The sequence below is a fragment of the Zalophus californianus genome, chromosome X (assembly GCF_009762305.2).
Source record: "Zalophus californianus isolate mZalCal1 chromosome X, mZalCal1.pri.v2, whole genome shotgun sequence".
In the NCBI taxonomy this organism is placed as follows: Eukaryota; Metazoa; Chordata; class Mammalia; order Carnivora; family Otariidae; genus Zalophus; species Zalophus californianus.
Genome location: NC_045612.1, coordinates 96,388,158 through 96,401,639, shown reverse-complemented (window position 1 = coordinate 96,401,639; position 13,482 = coordinate 96,388,158). Strand labels below are relative to the sequence as shown.

General features: G+C 45.0%; 1 protein-coding gene across 1 annotated transcript in view; it reads left to right on the top strand.

Annotated features, from left to right (window-relative positions):
* The first annotated feature begins 12,436 nt into the window (after positions 1 to 12,436).
* Positions 12,437 to 13,482, top strand: part of SYTL5 (synaptotagmin like 5) — a 254,902-nt gene continuing 253,856 nt past the window's right edge. The window contains exon 1 of the mRNA XM_027607452.1: positions 12,437 to 12,568. The gene's annotated coding sequence lies outside the window, so the exon portion shown is untranslated. The remainder of the gene's footprint in view (positions 12,569 to 13,482) is intronic.

Below are 13,482 nucleotides of genomic sequence, written 5' to 3'. Positions count from 1 at the left end.
ATGAGTGCTAATGGGTATGGAGTCTCTTTGTGGATTGATGAAAATGTTATAAAATGGATTGTGGTGATGGTTGTGCAACCCTGTGAGTATACTAAATACCATTAAATTGTACACTTTAAATGGGTGAATCGCATGGTATGTAAATATATCTCATATATATCTGAGATTTATATGCGTGTGTGTGTGCATACTTGAATAATCCAAAGAACTTGCTATGAGTGTATGTTTTAAGGCAGATATCGCAGGCTTACTTACGAAGAAGAATGGCATGGTTCTGTCTATTGCTTGTGAGCCTGTTGACAATACTTTGCAGCTGTTAGCATCACCTTACACTTTCTGGGCATCTGGTAGATGCGGGGGAAAGAGAATCTCACAGCCAGGAAAGCTTAGGGGGAACCATATGCATGCTAAACTCGCCCCAAATTGTTCATCTCTTCAGAGAGATAGAAAGTGAGTAGAGTATATGAAGCAACTTCCGCTGGGGTTTACTTCAACAACCCCTCAGTGTGCGCTGCATTGAGGTGGGAACTGTGGGGAAACACAGACAGATGGGATGGGGAGATTCCTGTCTAAGCAGCCAACAGTCTGTGAGTGGATGGAAGTCAACTGCTAATCTGAGAGCTAGACGTAATACGAGCCCTAGATATACCGGTGATGAACGGGCAGTTTAAGTACAGCTGCGAATAGGTTGACTTCTGGCTAGATAAGTAACAGCAAAAGGGCATGATTCTATTCAGTGAATATAAAGCACATGACCTTGGGGCTGGTCACATGTTACAGCAGTTTCTCAGACGTACTGATTGTCAGTACATGTCGAAGGTTTTATTCAAACGTACGGCAAGTCAAGGTGAAGAATCTTTCTGGAATAGGATTCTTCAAATTATTTTTTTGAAGTATAACATACATACAGCTAAATTTACCAATCTGAAGTGTACCACTTGATGGACTTTTACAGTTGTGTAACCACAATCTAGATCGTGGTACAGAACATTCCCACCACAGGAGAAAGCGCACTCATGCCTCTTCCCTATCAGTGCTGCTTTAGCTCGTGCAGGTCACCATGGATGAATCTTGCCTGCTCTTGAACTTCATGTAAACAAAATTATAGCATATGTTCTCTTTTGTGCCCGCCTTCTTTGGCTCCACAAAAAAATGCCTGTGAGCATCATCCACATTTTTTTGTGTGTGTAGCAGTAGTTCATTTGTTTTTATTACTGTGTGGTATTCCACTGTATGAATATACCACAATTTACCTGTCTATTTATGTGTTCTCAGACATTAGAATTGCTTCCGGTGTTTGGTGATTAGGAACAATGCAGTTGTGGGGCCGCCTGGCTGGCTTGGTTGGAAGAGCATGTGACTCTTGATCTCGGGGTCATGAGTTTGAGCCCCACGTTGAGGGTAGAGATCAGTTAAAATTTAAAAATTAACTAAATTAAGAAAAAAGAAAGAATGCAGCTGTGACCCTTCTTGTACAAGCCTTTTGGTGGAATGTGCACTACTTTCTCTTAGGTACATAACCAAGAATAGAATTGCTGGGTCAAGGGGTTTGCATAAGCATGGCTTTTGGAGATATTGCCCAAAAGTTTCCCAAAGTGGTTGTACACATTTACACTCCTCCCAGCAATATGAGAGTGCTACTGAAAGAGATTTTTGAATAGGATGAGAGCGTGGGTAGACCCTGATGTTAAACTAGGTGATAGAAAGAAGGTCTGGTTCTAGGATACAGACAAGAAAGATGGTTGGCTGTGTGGTTCATGCATTGCAAGCATAAATATCACTTCCCAGACAGGGCTCTAAATCTCATCAACATTTATCAGAAAAGTGCCCAAACATTTCTGTCAGAAATGGAAATACTTTCCAGCAGAGTTGTTGATGACATCCTCAAAAAGTTCTGCTCCAGTCCATCTTTGCTAAGGTTTGAGCAAAGTTTTGTTCCCACACACCTAGGTTCAATGCCAGGTGTGCCATTTAGTAATTCTCTGACCTTTGGTAAATTTCTTAAACTCTTCGTGTCTTTGTTTCCTTAGGTGTAAGATGGGCACAAGAGTATCTACCACAGAGTCTAGGGTTTCCATGCCTGGCACAGAGCAAGTGTTCAATTAATTCTAGCTTTCCCAACTCCCTCCTTCCCTCCCTCCCTTTCTTCAAGTGAGTTTATAAATAGTAATGACAGCATTGTGCTTTTAGAATATCTTAAACAAAAAAGTCTAGGGTGATATCGAGGAAAGTGAGAGGGTGGAGGATGGTTGGAGGAGAGAAAGGAATAAAAAAATGTAGAAGGGAAAGCCATCACACTCCCATCCTTAGAATAAAGTGCTCCATAAGACTGGCATGGGGGTGCAGAAGTAGTCAGTAGAATGGAACACCTGGTATTTTGAAAACTAAACCCCATTGTCTATATCAGTATTAAACACACACATATGCACACTAGGAAACAGACTGATTCAGCCTTAATGATATTCTATAAGTAGATTTGCATTGAACTGAAACTATGTCCATGTGAAAGTATATCAAAATTAAAATCTCATCTGCATATATAATATCAGTTAGAGCAAATGTTCACTGCATGATAGTGCTCCCTCCAGGAGAGGCCATTAGGTTGATTTGCATTCATTTAAATGTTCGTGTGGGATGTTGATTTTGTCTGTGCAATTGTTAGGGTAGTTAGTATATCGTGTTATTAAAACAGTTAAAAGACTGCACAGAAGCTGTAACATACAAATGTGGTAACTGATGGGCAGACTGTCATTCTTGTGGCAGGGATTCAGGAATGAATGGCAAGTCATTTTTACAACCAGCAAAATAAATAAGTAAACGACATGCTACGTTAGACGATGTGGTAGATTGCAAGCGTGACCACAAATACCAACCAGCCCTGTTTGTACACCCTTTCCCCATGTTACTTTGCGGTAGGGCTTTGCAGTATTTCTTACCAAGAATTGGAATCTATTTCTCAATCTCTTACACCTAGGCTGGCCCTGTGACTTGCTTTGGCCAATAGGACATTAGCAAATAACACACAAACGCAAGCAAGGTTTGAAAAGTGCTAGCTCGCTGGGGCCTTACTCTCTTACCGCTCTTCAAACCTTGAAACCAAACTACTAGTGGATCATCCAGCCATCAGCTGACCTTCCAGCTGAGCACAGACGCAAGAGCGAACCCAGAAGAGATCCACTGAATTGGTTTAGGCCAGAAAACCTGCGCAGCCAGCCCTCGTATCCTGAGCTACATAAAATTGTTGTTGTTTTCAGCTGCTATGTGTGCAGCGTTTTGTTATGCAGAAGTAGCTAACTGGTACTGAAGCTTATAAATACTTCAGAGAAAAATAGAGCAGAGAAGGAGGGAGTAGAAGTGTTCACGTGTATGGGTTCGTGTGCGTGTTTTTTTGGGGGGGGATGTGTTGTGATGTTAAATAATTTTGTCAGGGAAGGCTTCCCTGAGCAGATAACATTTGAGTAAACATTTGAAGGAGGTAGGTGATTCCTGGGGTTATTTAAGAGAAGAGAATGGCAAGTAGGAAGTTCCTGAGGCATAGTGTGCCCCTGTTTTGAAGAAAAGCAAGGTCAAGTGTCTGGAGCACTGTAGGAGATGAGAGCATAGAGGTCACAGGAGGCCAAATATTCTATGAGTTCCCTATTCAAATCTAGGAAGAGACTTCCAACAGGCAGGAAGTGGTGCCCCAGGTCCATGCCTGGTCTCACAGGAGACCATGCCACTGAATCAATCCAGAGGTAGAAACTAACACAGGCCAGGCCAATCAGGTTCTTCCTCCTGGAAATTTGAACTGGGGGCATAGAGAACCAGAGATCAGAGGGGGTGGGGTGGGTGGGGGGGGTGGGGAGAAGTTTGGAGTTCAAGTCATCCTCCTGGCTGAACTTGAGACCCAGGATCCACACCTGGTACTAGTTGTTGAATTTCTGGAGCTGGCCTGCTTCTTGTCTGTTTAAGGCTTGGGAGCTACCCTTGGTTTTGAGCCTGTGGAATACCCCTGAACAATTACAATGCATTTGCTCTTACACTCAGTCTTTTTTCTTCCCTAAGGCAAAGTTAATTTCTGTTGCTTGCAAATAAAAGAACCTTAACTAATATAATCAACTTGTGATTTCTTTCTTGTTGCTTAATATATGCCTTCTCTTCTGAAATGGATTATTCATTTCTTAGAGACAGGAATAATTTGTTCAATTTATTTTGTATCCTTCCTCTACCCGGCTGTGTTTACAGGACAAGGTAATGACAGCCAAGCATTCATTCGGTGGCTACAATGTGTCAAGCACTGTGCTAAGTGCTTATATAGATTATCTTATTTAAACTTCACAGTAACTCTATGGACAATTACTCTGACGATCTCCATTTTGACATATGAGGAAAGTGAGGCCGGAGAGGGGACATGGCTTATAAATGGTGGAGTGAGGTCTAAAACCTGGGCAGTTGTACTGCGGAGCCGACAATCCTTCAGGACCCAGCACTTAGCAGGTATTTAAAGATACTTGTGTATGGATTCATTGAAGAGTACTAAGTATCCACAAAATCGCCTCCTGGGATGATGAACTGGCCTTCACCTCCCAGAGAGGGGTTCCCCTGAGTCTCTCCACTGTGAGTAGAGGGGCTTCATTCTAGGAAATTACTATCAGTGACAGGCTGGGGGGGGAGGTGATGTACACACTACAGAAAACCATTCCTGCTCTGAAAGTGTTCCTTAACCCATCAGGGCCAGACATGACAACAAGGGTCACATGGTCACATTTGGGGTTAAAATTCTTGTTAAGATGCAAATCAGTTATGCAAATGTGAATATGTATAACATGATATGAATGCATCAAGGCACCTCAGTACATACTCATTTACCAAGAGTCGGGGAAAACACCTCTGTGAGGGCAGAGCCTGTGGCTACTCTACTTATAATTGCATCTCAAGCACCTCGTGCAATGCTTGACACGCAGTAGGTACTCAAGAGAAAAATGATCACATGAATTGGATGAATAAAAATGGTGAGACATCAGAGAGTAAGTGTCCAGCTAGGATGGTTCAGATCCATAGAATGACCTGCTCTTGATGGCTGTATATGAATCTCATTATATGAGTTTTACAAGTCTTCTGATTTATAGGGGCTTCTGTGGTGTAGATTTGCAGTGAACTTAGATGAGGCCACTCTCCTGTGTTTTAGAGGTAGGTCTCCCAGGAGAGATGACATAATGGTTTGAGTTAATAAGCCAGACAAGAAGACTGTCAAGGAGGAATGCAGCGGGGCAAGCATGATCACATCCTTTGACTCCAATTTGAGGACAGAATGGATATCTGCAGTCTCAGCCATAGGGAGCTAGAACGTGGATGAGAAACCCATGTGGAGAAGTGGCCTGGTGCAATGGGGAAGAATACACCAATGACTCCAATTCCTTATCCTTTCCTGTGTAGATGCTCTTAGCCATGTAATTTTGCAGTGCCTTCCCGGGATGGGTGCACTCTCCTGTCCCTTAACTGTAAGTTCAGCCAAAGGACTTTATTGGGCCAATGGGATGAGGTGGAAATGATGCTGCGCCAGTTCTCAGCCTAACAAGAGACTTCGCATGTCTCCTCTGGTGTGTCTCCTCCCTTCTACTAACCATAAGAAGAGCATGCCATGCTGGCATCAGCTTTATCGTCCTAGATCATAACAGACTCAACAGAGCAAAGTCACCTCCAACTGAGCTCAGCCTAAATCAGCCGACTCTCATCTAACCCACAGTGCATGAGAGTAAATGAGTCTCGTTGTAAGCCACTGACTCTTGGGGCAGCAGTCTGTGGATAAGGCTAACTGATACAAGCACCAAACTTGTGAAGGATAGAACTTTCTGGCTTTCACTAACTGGCCATGTGCCCATGGACAAAGTATTTAAGCTTTCTGAGCCTCAGTTTCCTCATCCGTAAAGTGGGCGTGATAAGACCTACTTTATCCTTTAGGGCTGCTAAGAGGAATACCAAAGATACATGTAAAGATCTTAATAAAGAAAGAATAGAGTAATGCTTGTTATTACTGGAGGTAATTGATTCTCTCTACAATACTTCTTATTTGTTTTCTTCCTTGGAATGTTATAGGGTTCTCATTTAAAATTCCACATTGTCTCAACTGTTGTAGCATATGAAAAAGTTTTAATGAGGAAACACTGGGCCTCTGGGGGCCCTGATGTTGGAGGGAGCAGCTTGCAGATTGAAAGATTGGGATAATGAAACTCATGTGAACAAAATCAATATCTCCTCACTTGATGATTCTGCTCTAGTGTTTGGTTCAGTCAGAGACCATTCCCTGATACCTAGAGGGAGGAGATGGAACCACCTTAAGCAACCCAACGGTCTTTGATCTCCTGGCCATCCTTGGTGTCAAAGGCCTAGAGGGGAACCAGAAGATAAAAGGAGGTACAGGAAGAGCAAACCCCACCAGCTCTCCTATCATGATACCTCCCACTCCCAAGGGTGCTACAGTTACTGGGCTGGAAATGCAGAATTGCCCAAACCTGAGGCCTAGACATTCCAACCACCAGTTATGGCTTCACCTCTGAGCGTGCAACACCTTCTCTCTCCCCATCTCATTCACGTTTCATTATGTGCTGCCCCATGATACCAATGTGCTAACTCCATAATTATGATCATGTTATTTCATTGGAATTTTACTTTTCAGATGTTTTCTCTTATGTTGGGTAGGGATAGGAGTAGAATACTTCCATGACAAAACAGATTTACAGATTTGTAGTAAGCTTGTGAGAGTTTAATGTCAAGATGTTATAGAACTATCTATCAGGGAAGAAACGGTTCAGTGGAATCAGACTTAATGATGAATCAGAATTTTCAGATTAAAAAAAAATCAAGGAACACATCAAGCAGACTTTATATAATTTACAAGTATTAGTAGCTATGTAGGGGAATCCTTTTTGCAAAATATACGTTATTTGTTCTCTTAAGCATAACAACTTTGCTTGTCCATACAGAATAGGCTGAATGATATTGAAATAGGTCCTGCTTTCTTGAAGCTAGTAATTAGGGAGTGTAACACACACACACACACACACACACACACACACACACACACACACACACACAATGTACACAATGGGGAGGCTTTATCTCTTTTATTTATTGCCATGTACCTAATGCCTAGAATAGTTCTTGGCACCTAGTAGGCAAGTATACAGACAAATATTTCTTGAACACCCACTACATGCCAGATAGTGTTCTGGGCACTAGGGACACCACGTTGAATAACACAGAAATGCATGTTTTCATGGGGCTTATATTGAACAAGTGGGAGGCAGAAAATAAATGAGTACAATATTTAGTATGTTAGGACAAGAACTATGTGGGGAAATAAAGCAGGAATGCTGGATAGGAAGTGCTGAGGGTTTGGTGGGAGAGTCGTTGTTTTAAATCAGGCAGTCAAGGAAGACCTCAGGAATAGAGGATCTTTGAGGAGAAACATGAAGTGGAGAGAATGAACCCTGATGATATTTGGGGGAAGAGAGTTCTAGGCAGAGGGAATCGTCAGCACACCAGCCCTGTGTGGGGATGGAATGGGAAGGAGCCTAGGATGAAGAGAGTGAACCAGGCAGACTATGGAAGAGGATGCGTTTAGAATGATGGCATGGAGTAGATCGTGTAGGAACTTGAGGACCATTGTAAAAGCAGGTCTTTACTGAGGGAGGCAGACAACGGAGGATTATGAACAGATGAATGACATCTCTGGAATTGTATTTTTAAAGGATCATTCCAGCTACTGTGGGAGAACAGACTCTAGGGGACAAAGGGCAGAAGCAAGGAGATGGGTTGAGCTGTTTGTAGTAGCACAGCAGATAGGATGGTGACTGTTACAAGGATGGTAGAAGTGCAGGTTATGAGAAGTGGTTCGATTCTAGATGTGTTTTGAAGGTACAATAGACAGGATTTGCTAATGGCTTGGATGTGGAGCATGAGAAAGAGAGAAGTAAAAAATGGTGCAAGGTTTTTTGATTCAGTATCAATATGAGTGGAGTTGCCACTAGACAAGATAGGGAAGACCTCAGAAAAAGAAGATGTGGGGGAAACATCAAGAGTTGGATTTTGCATAAGGTAAGGTTCAGATTCCTATTAGTCATCCAAGTGAGGGTGTGAACCAGTTTCCTGGATAAGGTCTGGAATTCAGAGGCAATGTTCAGACCAGAGATATAAATCTGGGAGTCATTAGCAAATAATTGGAATTTAAAAACACAAGACTGGATTACATCACAGGTGCTTGATAAATATTTGAAAGTTAATAAAAAATATACACTATCTCTCCTGTTAGAACACATTTTCCATAACAACTAGCTAATATGCAATTGTAAATAGGGGAACAATGTGAATATAATGTGGAAGTTGTGTTGGAGTATAATTATAACCTTCAGCATGAAAGGAAAAAGGACTCAACTTGCCTGATGCATAAAAAAGATTTTATTTATTTGAGAGGGAGAGAGAGAGAGAGAGAGAGAGAGAGAGAGAGAGAGAGAGAGAGAGAGAGGGAGCACGCACAAAGGGAGAGGGAGAAGCACACTTCCCACTGAGTGCAGACCCTGATGCAGGGCTCAATCCCAGGACCCTGAAATCATGACGTCAGCCAAAGGCAGACACTTAACCGACTGAGCCACCCAGGACCCCCAGTCAGGAGCCTCTTAAGCTTTATTTAAAAAAAAATGAAAGGTGAGGGTCTGCCCCCAAGACTTCCTTCCCAAGAAGGTACACCCCAGCCTTGCCTGGTTCTTGCTTCAGACAGATGGCACTTGCTCCTATGGCCAGCTTAATAGTAGCCTACTGTCTTAGAACGCTGCTTCCGCCTGCAACACTTCAGCTCTACCAAGCCTGAATTTTCTATTGCTTCCTTGCATTTCTAATATCCCCAGAGGCAGCCTCTAACCACACCAAGACTGTGTCAGAGCTGTTTAAGTAATTGCCTGAGATACTCATTTTCTTATTTTATCAATGCTCTGCTAATAAAGTTGTAAAAGTTCTGAGTGATCTACCCCAACTCTTATTTTTTTTCTATAAGCCTTGTTAATTTTAGTGTGTTATTTTGCAAAATGAGATTTCTTTTTTCAGGGAAATGCTTGTACAGATGTAGTTGACAGGTTACTTTTCCCAGTATCTTTTCTTTTAGGAACTATACCTTCCTCCTCAGGTAAGGCTGTCATTCTATTAATTATAAACCCTCCTCCCCCAACAAACATACAGGGAAGGGCGCATGACCCAGGACAGCCAATGAGAATACACTACCCACCTGGCCATGGTGATTGATACCCAGGACAGCCCATGAGAATACATGAACTACTTGGCCATGGTGATTGGTTCAGGGATAGGCACATGACCCAGGACAGCCAATGAAAATAGAGTACCTACCGGGCGCTGGTGATTGGTTCAGGGATGGACATGTGACCCAGCACAGAGAGTCAGATTACACCACCTACCTGCCCATGGTGACTGGTACCCAGGACAGCCAATCAGAATACACCACCTACTTGGTCATGGTGATTGGTTCAGGGAAGGACACATGACCCAGAATGGTGATTATTTCAGGGATGGACACATGACACAGGACAGCCAATCAGAATACACTACATAACTGGCAATGGTGATTGGTTCAGGGATGGGCACATGACCCAGGACATCCAATCAGAATACACTACATACCAGGCCATGGTGATGATTTCAGGACTGGGCACATGACCCTGGATAGCCAATCAGAATACACTACTTAACTGGCCATGGTGATTGGGACTCAGGACAGCCAATCAGAATGCATACCTACCTAGCCATGGTGATTGGTACAGGGATGGGCCCATGACCCAAGACAGCCATTCAGAATAGAGTACCTACCTTGCCGTGGTGATTGGTTCATGGCTGGGCACATGACCCAGGATAGCCAATGAGAATACAGTACTCACCCGGCCATGGTGATTGGTTCAAGGATGGGCACATGACCCAGGACAGCCAATCAGAATATACTACCTACCTGGCCATGGTCATTGGTTCAGGGATGAGCACATGACTCAGGACAGCCAATCAGAATACACTTTCTACTTGCGCATGGTGAGTGTTTTTAGGGATGGACACATGACCCAGGACAGCCAATCAGAATACACTTCCTACCTGGCCATGGTGATTGTTTCAGGGAGGGACACATGATCCACGGAGAGCCAATCCCTGCACCTTTACTGGAGCTGTGAGGAAAGCCAACTCTTAACTCTGGTGCTGTGTTAGATACTATCTGCCTAAAGAATGATGGATCTCAAGATAAAGGAGACACAAATTAAGAATCCATAGTAAATTATTCATCTTGTGTGTATTTCTCCTATTACTATTTCCTGGAAAATTCAATCTTCTTTTAAAGATTCAATTCTCATTTTCTGGTGAAATGTTTCTTGACACCCCCCCTCCCCACCCTCACCCACCTCCCCCAGTGAGGTCTGTGCACTCTCCTCTCATTCCCACGGCACCTTGTACACATCCCTATTACAACATTGTTCAGTGACTTTGTTTATTGTCTGCTCCTCCCCTTTGCCCACTCCTTGGTGTGTGGCATTCTTGATGGTAGTGACTTTGCTTTATTCATCTCTATAAACCCACGTCCTAACACAATGCTCATTACATAGTAGGTGCACAGTAAGTATGAGTTGAGTGGATGGGTGTAGATAGGATTCTAGAGAAACTTTCTGTTGATCACCTTGCATGAAAAGACACACTCTTTAGGACACAGACACATATTTTGGGGGAATGTAGGAGTTTTGGTAGGTAAGAATTTTGATCCAAGTACCTAACAGCTTGAAACAAAAAAGCGCAAAGGCACTTCATTGAGATTACACTTGATCCTATGATAGCAAGACAGAATTCAGAGTGGGGAAGACTTTAGAAAAAGAGAAGAAATAACGTTGGAAAACATGACTTTATAGACTTAGAGAGTAGAGGCAGAGAAACTGAAGGGTGATATTATTTAGGAAAACAGGTTAGATAAGGAAGAAAAACAAAGGAACCAAAGAGAAAAAGATGGAAAGTATAGAGGTAGACATGGAAGGCAGGGGTAGGGAGGTCCTCGATGTTAGACCTTTGAGCTTTCAATAAAGATTTATTTTCCACTGTGTGTCAGGCTGTGTGCTAGGTTATTGGGACATTGAAATGAATGTCATAGTGCCTTCCCAATTGTGGGGAAGACCTAGATTTATAAGGGTGGTAAGAAAGCGACGGGAGGATGAGAAGAGGTGTGTGTTGGGGGAGATCGCCCACTTTCCTGAATAGGCACCAACCTTCCATTCTTGACCAGAACTCGTAGGAAGTATGGCTGCTGAAATGCTGTCCTCAGGCTGGGAAAATGCTCCCTTCTCTCCCCATTCCTGTTTCTTTCTCTCTGAATCCTGTAATCCTTTGCTCTTGCTGAAACAAACAGGATTTTTATTCTACAGTCTTTTCCTCCTGGTTAGGATATGATGGGAGACCATGGTCTCATCACCCCCGCCCCCTCAGCAGAACAAGATAATCTCTACCAGAAAACTGTCAGGTCCCAAGGCAGATTCCCAATCCATATTTGCTGGAGATGTTACTTCTATAAATCCTGGCACTCTATTCCACCTTGACTGTCCCAAATAAAGCTCGCGTGTGGCCTTGGCTACGCTTTCCAACCTAAGTCAGAATGGGAGAGTGCCCCCTGGCACCAGGATCCCATCATCCATACTGCACTCTTCCAGAACCCTTGAGGATCTGAGAGGGGAGAGGCTTATAGCCACCTCCGCGAGCTACAGGACTCCAAGCAGGTGGGAATAATTTGGGCATTAGCTGTGATGGGCAGTAGGGAGACCCTGGACATGGACACCAATTGTGGGAGGGTCTGGCCATTGCCAAATCCGGCTGGCAGGTAGAAAGTGTGTCAGGTGAACAGCCCTGGGGGCACGAGTCCCTGCAAGGTAAGAGTCCGGGGAGAGGGAAGTCCAACGGAAAAGGATGCACCTGGGATCTCCAGGGGCTAGCTGCACCTGTCTCTAGGCCGGGTGGGTTCTGGCGCCACCGCAAGGGGGAGACCGAGGGTGCGGGGGAGCGGATAGAAGGTTGGGGTTGGCCGATTGTGCGTCCCGGAGCCAGCCGGCACAGCCTGCGGGAGGGCCTTGACGGCGCCTTGTCCAAATGGCATGTGGAAGGCGTGTTGAGCTCAGATGGGCAGCCTGGGGGCAGTAGGTCCTGGGGGGGCGGGCGGCGGAGGAGAGGGGAGACCCACGCCGGAGGAACGCGTCCTGTCGCAGCTGGTGGTTGTCCTGAGGGGCGGGCTGTGCCTAGCACTGCTCTGGCTGGAGGGCTCTGGCGCCGCCGCCTGGGGGCGTCGGGCGGAGGGCCCTGCGGCTGGGGCGGCTGGAGACCGCCTCCCAGCGCTCCGACCCGGTACCTGGCGGGCGGGGAGGGAGAGGGGCGCGCGGCGGAGAGGCGGGCGCCGGGCGCGTGAGTCACTCCGCTCCCCGGGGTGCGGAGCGGGACATCGCCTCCCGCCTGGGGTCCGCATTTCGTCTCCAGCTTCAGCGACCAGCCGCCTTTCCGTCTAGGTGAGAGCCAGGTAAGTTTCTCGTCTTCTGATGCCTCGGGCTTGGGTGACTCCGGCGGTTTGTGTGTGTGTCGGGGGTGGGGGGGTGGTCTTCCAGCTTGAGTCTCTGTCTGCCTTTGCTTGCTCTCTCTGGTTCTCTCCATTGGAGACAGAAAGTTAGATTTTTAAAACGCAACAGAGGATATCAAATCCATGCTCAGACGCCCGAACAAGCCAAACTCTGGGGCCATATTCTTAATTTCCCGAGTACCTTCAAAGGTCCGGATGCGGCGTTTACGGGGCTAGGAATGTTTGATTTGTTGCCCGTGTTTCCCTCCTCCCCCACTTTCTTCCTGGGTGATTCTTAGAGGTTGGGGGGTGGGGGGTGGCCAGAGAGCTAGAGGGCTGAGCTGGAATCCTTTGCCAAGGTGGTTTCCTCATTCTCGGCGAGGTGGCAGATGTCTCACCGGAGCCTGAGTTGGAATCTTGGAACAACCCTCCCCAGCCCAGGACGAGCCAGAGCTGTAAGATAACTGCGGTTATTGCATATCAATCTCGTCACCACCGACTGAAACAAAATGTTCCGGAGGCCCAATTAATGTGACTGTCACGATAATGTTGAAACAATTCATTAAGGATTCCTGAATATTTTGTTTTCAGTGTACTGTATTCCAGGAATATTTTAGGAGGCTACTGCTGGTCTTATTTTCAGAGATGTTTCAAAGCCTATTATTTCCCTTGCAAGAAAATCAATGAGGACCTATTCGGTTTCTTATGAGGATTTAACGATGCAAAGCTACATGTTAGTTTTTCTCCACCACTGTTTGTGTGTGGGGGGGGGGAGGGGGGTTTGCTGCCACCAACTGCCTTTAAAAAAACCAACGCGGGGAGGTTGCATATCCCTTTACCATTAAGTGCAGGTGTTTCTCTGATTATTAAATAGGTAC